Source organism: Adelges cooleyi, unplaced genomic scaffold (genome assembly GCF_023614345.1).
Source record: "Adelges cooleyi isolate 19-005CV unplaced genomic scaffold, UGA_ACOO_1.1 ACOO_flye_CR_arks_rails_tigmint_CR_PRNA_253, whole genome shotgun sequence".
Classification (NCBI taxonomy): Eukaryota; Metazoa; Arthropoda; class Insecta; order Hemiptera; family Adelgidae; genus Adelges; species Adelges cooleyi.
The window spans coordinates 61,199-77,203 of record NW_026095919.1 but is presented as its reverse complement, the minus strand read 5'-3'; the positions used below and the strand labels follow the sequence as shown (position 1 = coordinate 77,203).

Genomic DNA, 16,005 nt, shown 5'->3' with positions numbered 1-16,005 from the left:
GATCATATTTCGCTTGACCGTTACTTCGCGTCCCAAACCAACTGACACAGCACCCCCGACTATAGGTAGGGGAACGGTCGCACACACAGGACAATGCACGTCGCGTATCATCTAATTAACTAGTTGACTTTACCATCACGGACCGCCAATATCCTCGACCTTGCGCTCTATATTTTTGCCGTTTTACTACAAGCCGCCCATCCGACTATCTTTTGTGTGCGTCCGTTTCAACTCCGCTTTGACCAACCATTTCATCGTCCAACCCAGGTCAGAGTGTATATATATATATATATATTGTATAATTTTGTATTTTATTTAGAAACCCTAATTTAGAATAAAACATCTTGTAGCCTGCAGCTGAGAGTTAGATTATTTAACAGTGTGACCGCCCGTTCTAGCTCCTCGGGCGATATATTAAGTTAATAAGGGAGACTTTAAGGCCAATTAGACGTAGACAGCGGCCTAGCCAACCGTTTTCCCGTGGGGATCCGTCTATTTTAGCTTTATCGACGGCCACTTTGCCTAGTCTAGCCAGCTAGACAAGTAGGTCCGTTACAACTTGGTGGAGGCGCCGATTGCCGTTAGTTTTATTTTTTACCCTGGGGGAGAACCCATTTTGCAAGGGAATAAGCTACGGCCACGACCCCATAAAACTGCACTGATTATTTAATTCACTCTCGGTTTGTGTTAAGGTGTTTTATTTTACGGTACAAATTGCTCTGGAATTTTGTAGTATATTTTATTCAACTTAAAATACGTTATTTTTTTTATTCAATTAAAAATTAATTATGAATATCACTCCGCAATGCTTTTCCGGTCAATTGACCGAAGATATTAATGATTATCTAGAAACTTACGATAGGATATCGGCTGCGAACGACTGGAGTGAGGCGCAAAGGCTAATAAGGTTTCCGCTATATTTAAGAGAACAAGCGAAAAAGTTGTATAAAAGAATAGAAACTAAAAGCGCAGATTTAAAATGGGCAGATTTGAAAAAGGAATTTTTAGAGTATTATAATTCAGAGGAGCAACGTATACATTTGAGAGAAAATTTGAATAAGAGAGAAAAACAGGAGGAAGAAAGTTTACAGGAGTATATTCTGAATGTAGTTACCGAATGCAGTCGAGTGAACGATACAATGAGTGAAGAGGAGATTACGAAATTAGTATTGAAAGGATTACCAGAGGATGTTTATTGGAAAATATATACATTAGATAATTCGTCAGTAGAGAAAATAACGAAAAATGTAAAGGCGTATGAAGTTGCTAAGGCGATTCGTAAGAACCCTGCAAAGGAGATCGAGTTTTTGAAAAGAGAGATTGAGGTACTTAAAGTTAGCAAAGATAACGATATTAGTGATGAAGTAAGACGTTTAAGAGAAGAGCTTGAGGAACTTAAAGCTAACATGAATAATAGACCGTTTAAAAGTAATGGTAATTTGAGAATAAATTTTAATAATTATAGAAATAATGGCAGTAAATTTAATGGTAACGGTGAAGGTAAACATTTTAACAAGCGCGATAATAATAATGATTATAGGAATAGAAGTTATCATAATGACGACGCCGCATCCGATAGCAGATATGGACGAAATAGACCTAGGAGTAATTCTGATTATGGTAGAAGTGAGGAAGACGATTTTGATAACCATAGTGAAAACGATTACAACGCGCGTTTTAGGAATAATGATAGACAAGAGAGTAAAAATTATAATACTCCACCCCGAGTAGAAAACATAGGTAGCTGTGTAATTAATAATGCAGATTATAAAGGGAATAATCCAGTAATCATAGGTGTTTTAGATAATGTATCACATCATTTTACTGTTGACTCAGGCGCGACTACTAGCGTTATTAACGAAAATATGCTTCCCAAAAATCATGTAATTAGTTCTTACGGGAAGACAAAATTATATACAGCCAATGGTTCAAAATTAGATTTAGTTGGCAGGTCAACTATTAAAGTATATTTTAATAATATTCCTGTAGAAATACAATGCGCGGTCGTACGAAATTTGAATTGTAATAGTCTTCTTGGAGTTGATTTTCTAATTAAATATAAGGGCGTAGTCAACTTTGTTAAGTCAAAAATACAACTTAACGTGAATAATAAGGAAATACACATCGATTTTTTTAAAAATTATAATAATGGAATTAACATAAATAGGGTTGAAGATAATAACAACAATGGTTATTATATGGCTAATAAGAATGTGAATAATAAAAATAGTAGGATTAGCCAGAATACTAGGATTAATAATGGTAAAAGGAATTTTAAGAATTGTGTGCATAGTAATCATAGCGCTAATAAGAATATTAATTTGGGTAACTTTAATTATTATAAATATTATAGACACCCCCGTGGGTTAAATAATAATCATTCTAGGGCTCTATTCAATGGGAAAAATAGGACAACCCATAATTATTATAATGGAACTAGAAATAGGAAGTTTGAATATAACTGTAATAGTTCTACTTTTAATGATCAATCTAGAAAGGGTATTAGCAATAGACAGAGACCCAATTATACTAGCAGACCATTTATCACTAACCAGCAACATAACATAGGTAACTTTGACCATAACCTAGGAACTCAAAATTATGTTGAAACTCCAATTCCTCTGTTTTCCTCTGTCTCTTGATGGAAATTCCAAGAGGCAGTATAAGGAAAAGGAAAAATAAATTTCTATTTTTCTTTTGTAAAAGTATAATTTTTTGTTTTTTTTGGGGGGGGAATCATACATATAATTATATTATGCGCGAATATATAAATTATTTACTTCTGTTAGGTAGCGTCTTTAAAAATATAAATATAAATTGTAATTCACATTTCTCACGGTGTGATTACTAGGAATACATCTAGCAAAAAAAAAAAAACACATATTTCCTTGTAGGCAGACAACTGCCGTTGCAGGTTTTATAATTTCAAACTAACTGCTATCCCGTAATTATTAACGTTCGATTGTAAGGCAATGCCTTTTTCTGTTATTGCGTTGTCAGAAATGAATCATGGACATGTCCGAGTCTTATTTTCTGACAATCCTTGGACACCAATCCCCGACTCGCACTTCATATTATTATTTGAATTTGACACAATTATAAAATATTATAATACGATTCCTTGACCGTTAGAACAGAAATTTAAAACAACGTATTTAAAAGTGATAATCATGATTTTAACGGAGAACAATAATGTAACATGTACAATCTCAGACGGTACCCGAGACGATATATACACATATACACGCACACACCCGTATGTGCCAGTGATCGCAATGTTTTGCTGACGTTGTAATTTCTGGGACAATTTTTATTGTAATATTAGTTAGAAGGTTTTAATATTATTTTTCATAATATTAAATAAATAAGTGATTTTTTTTTTCCCTCAAGACAAAGTAAATTATATTATCAAAATATAAAAGAGTAAATATTATCGGTCTGTGCCGTGCAATTATGCAAACGTGTAAAAATAATTATCTTTATATTTTGCCCCGTAAATATAAATAAGCAATTAGGATCGGAACGTCATTTATGTATTACTGTAATTTCCAGAAGTAGGTCATTTTATGGTCCATTTTAGTCGCGACCCCTATTTGTCAGCCTAGGATAATATGAACTAGGTCAATTTTTTTTCCAACTATATTAGAATTTAATATTCACTTACTACTTCTGCCGTACGCCTATTGCTAAGTCATCAATACTACCGAATTATTTGCCGATTTTATTTACATCATCGTTTTTGCCGACGCGTACTAAATAGTACCTATTTGCCGTTTGTTTCATCTTTAGTCGCACGTTGCCGCCCGCAGCCAAGGAGGCGATCATATTCGGCCGCACGTTGCCGCTTTTAAGATAATCAATTTGAATTTGATTTTGTATGTTTTTATTTGCCAATTGCCGTTTTTGCCATGGCCATAGATCGCCGCAATTTTAAATTGCCGCATACCTATTGTTGCCGATATTGCCGCCTAAGTGCCGCATTTTAACCGCTAAGTTCAATATTTTATTGATTTATTTTGCCGTTGGTCTGGAGACCAACATTTTTACCACACCATATAACACATATCTTTGAATTTCGAAAGTCGATCATATGGGTAGTTTAAGAGAAAGGAGTAGCTAACCTTTATTTTATACGTCCGGATCGAATTTTTGAATTTTAAATATTTTGGTTGTTAATACGCGAATGTCATCAGCGATTTTGGTAGTGAATAAATACATATTTCCGGTTGGTTACCGTTGAGTTTTTATATTTTATTTATACGGCTGTTTGTCTCTGCGTTTGTTCAGATTGACTGTTATATTATTATTTGGCAAATATTTTCCCGGCTAACCCCCGGTGACCGTCCGGTTTTACCGTTGACATGTTTTTTACACGGCACTGTCTCTGACGATCTCAGATTGACTTATTTTACTTGTCGAATAATATTTTATTATTTTTATCAACCAATGGACGACTATTATGTCAGATCACGAGTTGTCATTACATTATGCGGCGTATTAATTTTTCGGCTTTATAAAATAATTTCGGATTAGTTAATGAAATAATGACTGATATTTTACACGGCGTTTCGTTTTCGATTAACTGTTTTTGACTATGTTCACATTAAATCGGATTTTAACGAATTAATTTTATTGACACAAGGTGTGCAGATGCAACCAATATTTTCTTTTTACGGCGATTTTATTTTTATATGCATAATTTTGCGCATGCTGATTTCCGTAACTATATGAAATTATTTTGAAATAGTTTCGTTTATTTATTTTTTATTTTAATAAAAATATTTTATTTTTCTTATGAGAACACTTACAATTTTAAAGGGTACTTACGTTAAATGACGTCCGAGTTGCTTGTATTATCAAACCCAAAATGTCTGACCACATAATTGATTCTATTCTTATTTAAATGTTAATTTTCCAAAGCAATGTGTATTTAGGGGCTATATAAAATTATTTATCAATTAATTATACTGTATTTCATTAAGTATATATATATATATATATGTATGTCTTATTAAGTCGACTTTTACATTAAGTTTTAGGCGCAGCGGTACGGTGGTCAACTTATAAAACTGTCTTTTTAAAGACAACCTGTTTGTTAATAATGCCTTTGTTTTACATATTTCTATTATATACATATATATTGACCGATTGTTATAGTTAAAATAAATCATTTCCTAGGCATACGATACGCCAAAGGCGCAAGATTAGCCGACGTCAAAATATTTTTGTAATTTTTTTTGTATCGTATGTGTAATGTTTGTATACATTTTAGAAAAAAAAAAAACCGCGTAACGACCTGGGGACGGACATAATTACTTTCTTTAATTTAAATTGTTTACGGAAAACTACCCTACAATTAATCAAAATACACCTGAAGGTGCGTGCATTCTTTAACTTAAGTGTATATTGTAAATGGTCTGGTTTTTTATGCAGCTTTTTCCCCAGAGCCATTAAGTTAACTTAAATTCTATTAATTTGTGATCACACATCATTTTATTTTATAAATATTATTCACCGGATGCACGCCCACATTGTTTGTGACCCAACAGATTTTAACTTAATAATGACGAAATTTTTAAACGTGGATTATTGTTAAATTTTAAGAACACTATTTTTGGGGAGGACTTTGCGAAGACCCGGTGTTCCGTTTTTGCCCCGAGCTTATGCCAAGAATGCGACGATAGGGCGGGCCATTTTCCGATGCAGAGGGAATGCAACAATGATGTGGCCCTAGACTGAGAGGGATGTCCTTCCAGCACTTAGAAGTCACCAGAAGTCCACCAAAAAAAAAAAAACAAGTGTTCTTTCCCCCACTTAGTTTTAAGGGTTCACCTTTATTTTCAGGAATTTTTGTACCACCATTTCGTTTCTTTTGCTTTTCAACCTTTTTTTTGACAACCCTTAACTTTATACCACTAGGTCCGAGGTCGGACCTCTACGGGGGAGGGGCAGCTGTAACGATCATATTTCACTTGACCGTTACTTCGCGTCCCAAACCAACTGACACAGCACCCCCGTCTATAGGTAGGGGAACGGTCGCACACACAGGACAATGCACGTCGCGTATCATCTAATTAACCAGTTGACTTTACCATCACGGACCGCCAATATCCTCGACCTTGCGCTCTATATTTTTGCCGTTTTACTACAAGCCGCCCATCCGACTATCTTTTGTGTGCGTCCGTTTCAACTCCGCTTTGACCAACCATTTCATCGTCCAACCCAGGTCAGAGTGTATATATATATATATATATATTGTATAATTTTGTATTTTATTTAGAAACCCTAATTTAGAATAAAACATCTTGTAGCCTGCAGCTGAGAGTTAGATTATTTAACAGTGTGACCGCCCGTTCTAGCTCCTCGGGCGATATATTAAGTTAATAAGGGAGACTTTAAGGCCAATTAGACGTAGACAACGGCCTAGCCAACCGTTTTCCCGTGGGGATCCGTCTATTTTAGCTTTATCGACGGCCACTTTGCCTAGTCTAGCCAGCTAGACAAGTAGGTCCGTTACAAGTTAACAAATAAAAATTCAGGCTTTTAGGGCTCAAACTGTTATATGTAATTATTAGTTAAGTAATTAAAACTATTTTTTGATAGTTCTTAAAAAAAATTTAAAAAAAGATTTTATATGTTAAATATTAAGCTAAATATATGTATGTGGTTTATCAAAAAAAGAAATTCCTTAGGGTTCTACTGTATATACTGGGAAACCCTGCATTAACTATGTGTTTAAAAGTTGTGTAAGTATTATGTACCTGTATACTATTATTGCATCTTGATTTAATTACTTTAATTTGAAAGCAAATTTGTGTAGCTTTATTTAGTATGAATTATTATTATACACATTGTTTAACAACAAATATATCAGTTTTCTGCTCCTAATTTATAATTATGAGATGCAAATTTCAATATACGTTTAATCCGACGTTCACTAACCCGAAACACTACTGTCTATTCCACCCACTGGTTAAACGTTGTTTAAAAGTCTCGTAAAGTGCGATCTAAAGCTTTAATTGCACGTTTGTTTGTAATTGTACATTCATCCCACACTATAAGCTTACAATATGTCAGATCTTTAACGAGTTGTGTTTCACGTTAGATGCCATAAACAGGAGTTAATGTAACCTTTTCGACCTTCAGGCAAAAGCGTAGCTAAAATCCCTTACAAAGGAACTGCTAATATTCGTATAATGTCTTATTTCTACGTACGTTACCGGTTAAACGTTTTAAATACAAACGTCTATGTTGCATTTTGTGTTACCCGTGTGCATCGAAACAGAACATATAAGGGCCATAGGTTGAATATACGGATCCGTATTTTGTATTAAAAACGGTTTTCTGTTTGAATTTCAATATTATTTCGCTTTTATCTATGGTTTGGCTCAAATTAAAGACTTTTAATTAAGACTTCAGTGGAACGTGGGTTCTAAAGTATAAAGGTTATGAGAATGAACACGAGGTAAATTGTAATTCTACACAACTTCGATTATTGTTAGTACTTTATTTTATACAGACTTATTGTAAGATGTTTCAGAGTGTGGTTGTTACATTTTATACAAAATATCCTTTGACATGGCATAATGATCATCCAACCAACGTTTTAGTGGATCGAACATTTTACATAAATTTGGAATTAATGTTAATAAATCATAAATTGTCTAGAAGAGTAGAAATTAATGTGGCTTTTTCAGTTGCAAATGAACAGGATATTTGTATCAATTTCTTCCAAATCTAGATAAGTCACAAAACTGTTGTTCTTATTCCTCTATTTGAGAAGGATCATTTATAGTATTTTATATAACCATCTTCGACGGTTTCGATAATACAAAATAAAAAAATTCATTTTAAGTCCATTTTTTAAAGTTTTTAGTAAAGTAATACTTCTATCATTACAATCATTATTGTTTTCTATGTATAAAACAAATAAACTTTGAATAGGTAATTTTTAGTAAAAAAATAAAACTAGGAGTCAGCATTAAATTATATATATATATATATATATATATATATATATAAAAGTCAAACCACAGTTAAGTCACAAAATTCAATTTAGGTATAAAATTAAACAAAACAAATTTTACGATTTACCAACAATCCATATTTAATTAAATGAAGTAATTTGTGTCCATCCATTTACCAGAGAGAAGGTAAAAGTTCAAGTTGTTACAACTTAAAAGTTACAATTATTCTTATTTTGTTATTTGCTGTTAAAGCATATATTATGTCTTATTTCTACTAGAAATACTATTGTTAAATTTTCAAACTAAATTAAAAAAGCCAGTGCAGTAGGGTCAGGGCATAGTAAGGATTAAGTTTGACTAACTTGCAGTTTTGATTTCTGATCTATAAAGTTGCTACACGAAGAAATCGGTTCAGTGGCTTAAAAGATATCAAGGGAACAGACACAAGAAAAAACATTTTAATAAAAAAATAAAACACTTCATTATAAAAACAACCTTCTCAGCTACGCATTAAAGCTAAAATAAAAATGTTGTCAACATTTATTAAATTATAACTAAATTTAAATTTAGTTGTGGGTTAATTATACGCCTGCAACTATACTATGAGATTTATGAGTCGGTAATTTGTTTTGTTCTTATTAATTTCTCAAGATTTTTTTTTCGTTAAAATTTCCAAAATTTATACTAATTAGGATATATTTTAGACTAAATACATTTTTGATGTAATTTATATATGGCTAATTAATTGTTGTGTTTTTTTTTAATATTTTGCGTTTTCTTAATAAAAAAATAAATAAATTTAAATGTTAGTTTAAAATACCTTAATAAAGCAAAATAAATAAAGTTGCTCATATGTATGTCTAAAAAAATATGTTTTATTAATTAAAAGATTTTATTTTAATGGTAAAATAAACAAATTAATACCACAAAATAGTAAATAAACAATATAAAACAATATATACTCGTATTTAAAGTATGTTTAATGTTAATAATTTATAAAGAAAATATAACTATAATTTATAAATAGTTTTTTGGCTGTTTATATTAGACTGATCTATGAAAAAATTGTAAAGAATTTCTCATAACATGTTATTTCGGAAAACCCATAATTTTAAAAACATTTCAATTGAACAAATGTGTTTCAAAAGGTCAATACCATTTGACATACTATTTTTTGTAGAAATATATAACTAACTATTTTAAAATTTAAAAAACAAATTGGTTTTGACTTTGAGAAAACATTTTTTTTTTCATCTTTTAGAATGTAACTTGGTTGTAATATTAATGTCGATATGGACGAAATAAAATATCGCGTCTACTGAAAAGTCGATAAAATAAATGTGTTACGTTTTGTAAAGTTTACCTTGTGAAATGCAACACAAATTTAATAATGCAAGTATCAAATATAATAAATTCGCTAAAGGTAGTGATTCGAAAGAGAGTACCTATTGTGATTTGCGCTATATTATGATTATGTTATGTGTTCTTCTGACAACCATACATAGCTTTTTCCCATAATATAATATCGTAAATCTATCTTTACCGTGAAGAACTTGCACGTCTATTGTCGATAAAAAAATGTGAAGCGTACCCATGTGTAATCTATTATATTATACGTCTGGATATACCAGTTTTTTTTTTAGCAATAACGTCATATTCCTTAAGTATGAAAAGAAAAAGATTATTCTTCAACAATCCTGATAAAGAATTTTCCGTTCGTATTTCAAGTGTTAGAACGCCGTTATTTTGTTAAAAGAAAACTACATATGTCGTTTAAATCTTGTCACCCTCCGCTTCCTCATGCGAGGACGAACATCACCTATCCCCGACCGTCCGGGCTGTTGGGGATAAGTCTCACCCGTGGAATCATACGTCCGTCTATTTGTCCCACACCGCTTCATTTCACAATAATATATAATATATATATATATATATATTTTTTTTTTTATTCTCGTGTTAGTGAAGACATTTAATAAACGGGCTTACGCTCATACCACGGACCAAAAATTGTGTTAAGTTATGTTTATTTTTATTATTTCCCTTTGTCTCTTTCTTTTAAATTTTACGTGCGATCCGCTAAACATGCTCCCGTCAAATATAGATACTACTAAATTTTAATTTTGATCAAGAACAACTTATTTTTAATTAAACGCGTAAACCGGTAACAGTCTTATAATACTTCAATACGTCTTGTTTCATGCATCGGCGGAAATAATTTTTTAATATGTTTTTTTTTTATACTTTTGTAAAATCATTCAAAAACTTTTAAAGCTATAGACATTTTCGAATTGAAACAATTAATTAATTAAAAAATAACTTCAAAATCGTAACTTCTAGTACATATGTATTATAAATGTTAGGCAGAATTCAAACGTTTTTTATTAACACGCTTATATTAGCTTCACTTGTATGTATGTATATATGTATGTTTGTATGTTTGTATGTAACTTTGTAACTATGTAATTATGTAACTAAAAGAGATAGGCAACCGAACGTACATGCGTGTATTCATTGTTGTTTACCTGAAGTTTTCAAGTAATAGAGACACGTATGTACTAGAATTAAAATACACGATTTTAAAGCACATCGAACTAAAAAGTGGAAAATAAAAAAATATAGTTAAAAAAAACTAAAAAACACGCTTAAATAGTAAAATAAACTAAAAAGTACAAAATAATTTTCAATATAGAAATCAATTAATAAAAAATAAATAGTATTATTGTGAAAAAAGTGTGGGGCGCTTTTCAAGAACTGATATATGTAGCACCCCTCGCTTTTTTCACAATAATACTATTTATTTTTTATTAATTGATTTCTATATTGAAAATTATTTTCTACTTTTTAGTTTATTTTACTATTTAAGCGTGTTTTTTAGTTTTTTTAAACTATATTTTTTTAAAAACTTAAAACTCTTAGTATAGCGGTACACAAATTTAATAAAAAATGGAACATAAAATTAGATGCCTCTTTTCTATGTTAGCTTATGACTATATGAGCATATCAATTTTAGCTTAATGTTCAATTTTATTAAATAGTTACCTATATATTGCGTCTTAATAAATATCGTACAAAGATTTTTCGAAAATTTGCATATATGTACATTCCTCCGTAATAAATGAGTGGTTTGGCCAGTGCCGTAACTTCACCGGAGTCAAAAACCCCGGTGCAAACAAATATTTATTGACCCTACTTGAGTCTTGTAAATTTAGTACATATAAAATACATGTGAAATACTATTTACTAATAACTAAAATTGACGTACTATTGTACTCAGGTCTAAGTCTAAATAGATAGCGATGAATTTATTACTATTCGTAGTCTTTAAACATTGAATACTGTATAATAATTAGTATAAAATATAAACCATAATTTTTTGAATACCTACTCAAAATTTAAACTATATGGTTGCTGACTGTAAAGGCCTCCATTGCTAAGGGCTAATGTCTACGCCAATTGCTTATACGGCACTGGGGTTTGGCGTCTTACGTTACTATTATGAAAAATATTAAACTTATTAAATAAGTTTTAAAATCATTGGAATCGTGTATAGTAAAAAATTAAATAACCACAGAACCAGTGTGCACTAACTGACCAGTTGACCTGCCCAATATAAAACCAACACTGGTACGCGATATTATTACCGGAGACGGCTCACCGCGGTGGTCACGTAGGTCTATTATAACAATAATAGCGTTATGGTCATTATCAATTCCTTGAAAATCACATTGTAGAAAATCTCATTAAAATACATACTTTTTCGAAATATAATTTTAAAAATACCTCTGAAATGTAAACGTTTTGCCGAATAACTATACACAAAATCTGAAACCGTGCTCCGATAATTATTTAAATAACACAATTAAAGCTAAAAAAAAATCCAATTATGTTTTTATTTAAATGTAATTCAAATATTAATTTCAAATACTTTTTATTTAAATTAGTTCTGTACTATTATTACTCTCCTATTATTTTTCCATTTAATATATACTAATTAACCTCTAGACATTTCATTGATGTTTTGTACTCTTGAGTTCCTAAGTAACCGTCACAGGGCACACAAACTTCTAATAACCAACAGACGTCAGACCTTAAGTATCAAACAGGTATCAAAGTACCTTTAATGCCCCATGCCGCGTGTACCTCTGATGGTTAAATTCTAAACGTACAGTACGTCATTACCGGATATAGTCATAGACGGTGACTTCTGAACGAATAAGGATTATAATTCAACCAATATCATGATATACTACATAAAATATACTACTATAACATATAATATACTACGTTTGAACAAATTTTGTTTCACAGAGGTACACCATAACAGACATTTGGCCGACTGACCTCTAGACATTTGTATCTGTTTTCAACCCATAAAGTAAGCAACACCAGACACTTGATATTTAACCGCTTAACTTCTAGATTATTATTTTCAATTCAAAATTAAAAAAATTGTACTCTATTTTTTAGCAAGAAGTACCAGACACTCGCTTTTTTTATTAGGTCGTTTCTGATTTGACAGATAACTAGATTTACATTACACTAAGGCAATACTTAGCTTGCAAAATACTTTTTCCAAAACTAAGTATGAACTCTGATCACTAGATACAGCCTATAGGTGCCATGAATTATAATGAAATTATTTTAAGACGTATTGTAATGGATCGAAACCTTGGCCGGCGTAGCCGGGCACCTTCTAGGAACCGCGGTGTACTGACTTCCGGATACCGTGGTCGGCGTAACCGGGGACCTCCCTCGGAATCTGTGACCTCCCCGAAAATACTTTGCAGCGAGGGGTCGTAAGCGTGCCCGGCGTAGTTAGGTATGGTACTGGTAATTTTTGACCTACCCGCTTCGAGAGCCCTAGTCTAAATATAAAAGGACAATAGTAATGCCTTAATAATATGAGTGCGCAAGTCTGCCTCTGGTGGGTCTTACAGTCTTACTACATACTTTTTAAATACGAGCGATAAGGGTAGGTACACTTAAGTGTAAAAACTCATCTTACCTCGTTATCTTCGTTATAATTTTGTCCTTGATTGTACTGATTGCTCCAATGAAACAGTTGTTGCCGAAGCAGAGGGGTTTCGTCACAATCCAATCTGCGACATATTTAAGTAATAAAAAGAGTGATTAGAGAGTTTAAAATGAGTTAATTGAAAACAATAATTTTTGCCAACTATTTTTGATTTTGAACCACTATGCGTGGGAAAGGTTATAGATGAGACGGAAAATATTGATAAACTTTCACCTGTGTAATTACATTTAATGTTAGTCTATAAAATTTCTCGGCTGCAAAATGTTTTTCTTTCCTCTCCCTGACCTATCCAATGATATCAAACCCTAACCTTCCGTATCTTCCCTTACCTTCTCTCTTTCTTCCCTTCCTCGCTCTCCTACTTCCTTCTCCTCCTTTCTACCATTTTCAATTCTTCTCTCCCCTCCTTAGAAGACGCGAAGTTAAAGTGAGAGATAAGAGGAGGTAGATAGGAAATAAGTAATCGGAGAAGGAGAAAGTAGAATAGAAGTTGGAAGGGGGACGGTTAACTGATGAGATAAACAGTTTTTTTCTATCTAGCCCCAAAAACCTCTTCTTATTACCCTCTTCCAACCCCTTAGGAGGGGAGGTAGATTGGGAGTGAGGGTATTTTTTTGGCAGGTTCCCCCACTTAACGAATGAAAGAGCCAAGACTGACCTTGTAAACTTAACCCTTAGGGAGGGCCCTCTTTTAAAACTAACAAGACACATTTCTTATTGATCCATAATCAATAGCGTTGCTGATTAATAAAGCTCGGTTATTTATGACTTTGCATATTTTTTTATTAAAATCAGAATTATACCTAAATACGGTATATATTCGATTTACAAAGACTAGATTTTAAATCAGCAAACTTATTTTGCATATTTTACACATTTCAGCTTATATTTATCTATAATGATTATTTCTAGATTTAGTAACATATTTGTAAGTATAATTACTAAGAATGTTCCAATTTATTATTATCTTTAATCTTATTTACGAGTATGAGCTAAAGAAAATTATACACAATATGAGAAAATTATCAAACGAAAATTCTGGTTATAAAATATTGTCTAAAATAGTCGTCATTGTTCTTTTAAATTTGAAAACATTACCAAAATAATATAAATTCAATGTTATCTTGAAATGTAAAATACCTTTCTTAGTAATTAACCTATGTAAAATGTGGTTTATATTAAGTCAAACAATTTTTTAGCCGACTTCAATAAAGGCATATTGCTAATTGCCTTTGATAATGTGATATGGAAAAAGATATTTAAAATCTTGAAAAGAGTCGGGGTTACAAGGATAGAAGAATAATCAACCGGTCATCTAGTGGTGTAGTTTGCCGCTAAAAACCCGGGTGGTCACCCATCCGGGATTAAGCGGCACCAGTCGCAGCTTAACCTTAGGCGCCTTGCGGCAGCTGCGGTGTCCACTGGGCCACACCGTACCGGTAGTAAACTATTTAAAAAAACCAGTACAGTGGGGTCGGTGCATAGTGGGGACGGAGCATAGTTGGGTCGTGGCATAGTGGTGACGGGGAGGTCACAGGTTTACAGGAATTTTTAAATCTGAAAGTGATAAAATCACTTTCAAAAAAACGCTTCGATGCAAATCGGTAGTTAGTATTTTCAAGCCAGTACAGTCCAAACCAAGCACAGTATAAACCAGCAAAGTTAGAAAGTTTTAAATGAAGATTCTGTATTTACAAATGAGCATCAAAGCATTTATTTGAAAGCGATTTTATTCAATTTTATCACTTTTATTTATAATAATTCTTGTAGACCTGTGACCTCTCCGTTTCCTCATTGCTTTGATTACATTATGCCAATACTCTACTGTACTAGTCCTCTCGGATAAAATCACTTTCAAATTAACGGTTTGATGCTCATTTGTAAATACAGAACCTTCATTTAAAACTTTCTAACTTTGCTGGTTTATACTGTGCTTGGTTTGGACTGTGCTGGCTTGAAAATACTAACTACCGATTTGCATCGAAGCGTTTTTTCGAAAGTGATTTTATCACTTTCAGATTTAAAAATTCCTGTAAACCTGTGACCTCCCCGTCACCACTATGCCCCGTCCCCACTATGCACCGACCCCACTGTACTGGTTTTTTTTTTTTTTTGCAAAAACTTAGTGGACCAAATAACACATATACAATGTCTTGTTATATTTTGTTGGAATGGTCGACGATTCATGTTTCAATCGTTTGTACTCCATAGTTTAAATTATAATCGCTTATTCTCAATAAAATTAATATTTATGTATTATATACTTCCATTAAAGCAATCTCACACAAACTATTTATACTTCACAGATTATATTATTTCAAAGCTATATTATACTTCTATTTTACTAGATTGACAATGTACAAAATAAAATGCAACTAAAAAAACCTTTTCATAGATCCTTAAAATGTAAAGGGTAGGATAGTGAAACGGGTTTTACCATTTAAATACATTAGAAAATCGCCGTTTTACTGCCTCATCCTGTATATTAATTTCTTGTTATTTTCTAAAGAAAAATCGATTTTCTTACATTTAAATTAAAATAAATCGTATACTGGTACTGTGATGGAGAAAACAACAAATTTTACCTACATATATTACTTATTAGTTAAATGTTACTAACGTGTATAACCACTAGCAATCGGCTGTTGCCTGTTATTTAACAATAACCTTTTATGGAGATTTTAAAAATTGTGTTTTTTTAATAATAGCATAGGAGCAGTATCATGATGTTAAATGTTCACGAGATTTGATCTAGTCATAAAATAAAGTATTATCATTTATGACTTAATTATTATTAAAATTTATCTTAATAGTAATAGTACATAGTAATAAAATAATGAAATATTTTATACAAAATTAGAGCTACAAGTTGATAAACTAAAAAATTAAAATTAGCACGAAGCAGATTATCTAATATTAGACAATTTAAACAATCAAGCGTGAATCTCTTTAAATGAATAACAGTATAACAATATACAAAACATTAGTTTTCCTTTAAAAAAA

The 16,005-nt window shown here is 31.8% G+C and overlaps 1 long non-coding RNA gene across 1 annotated transcript; it reads left to right on the top strand.

Moving 5' to 3' along the window:
- Positions 1-6,317, top strand: LOC126837578 (uncharacterized). The gene is made up of 2 exons (XR_007685578.1): positions 1-65; positions 6,025-6,317. It is a non-coding gene; the product is annotated as an uncharacterized LOC126837578 (long non-coding RNA).
- The last annotated feature ends 9,688 nt before the right edge of the window (positions 6,318-16,005 follow it).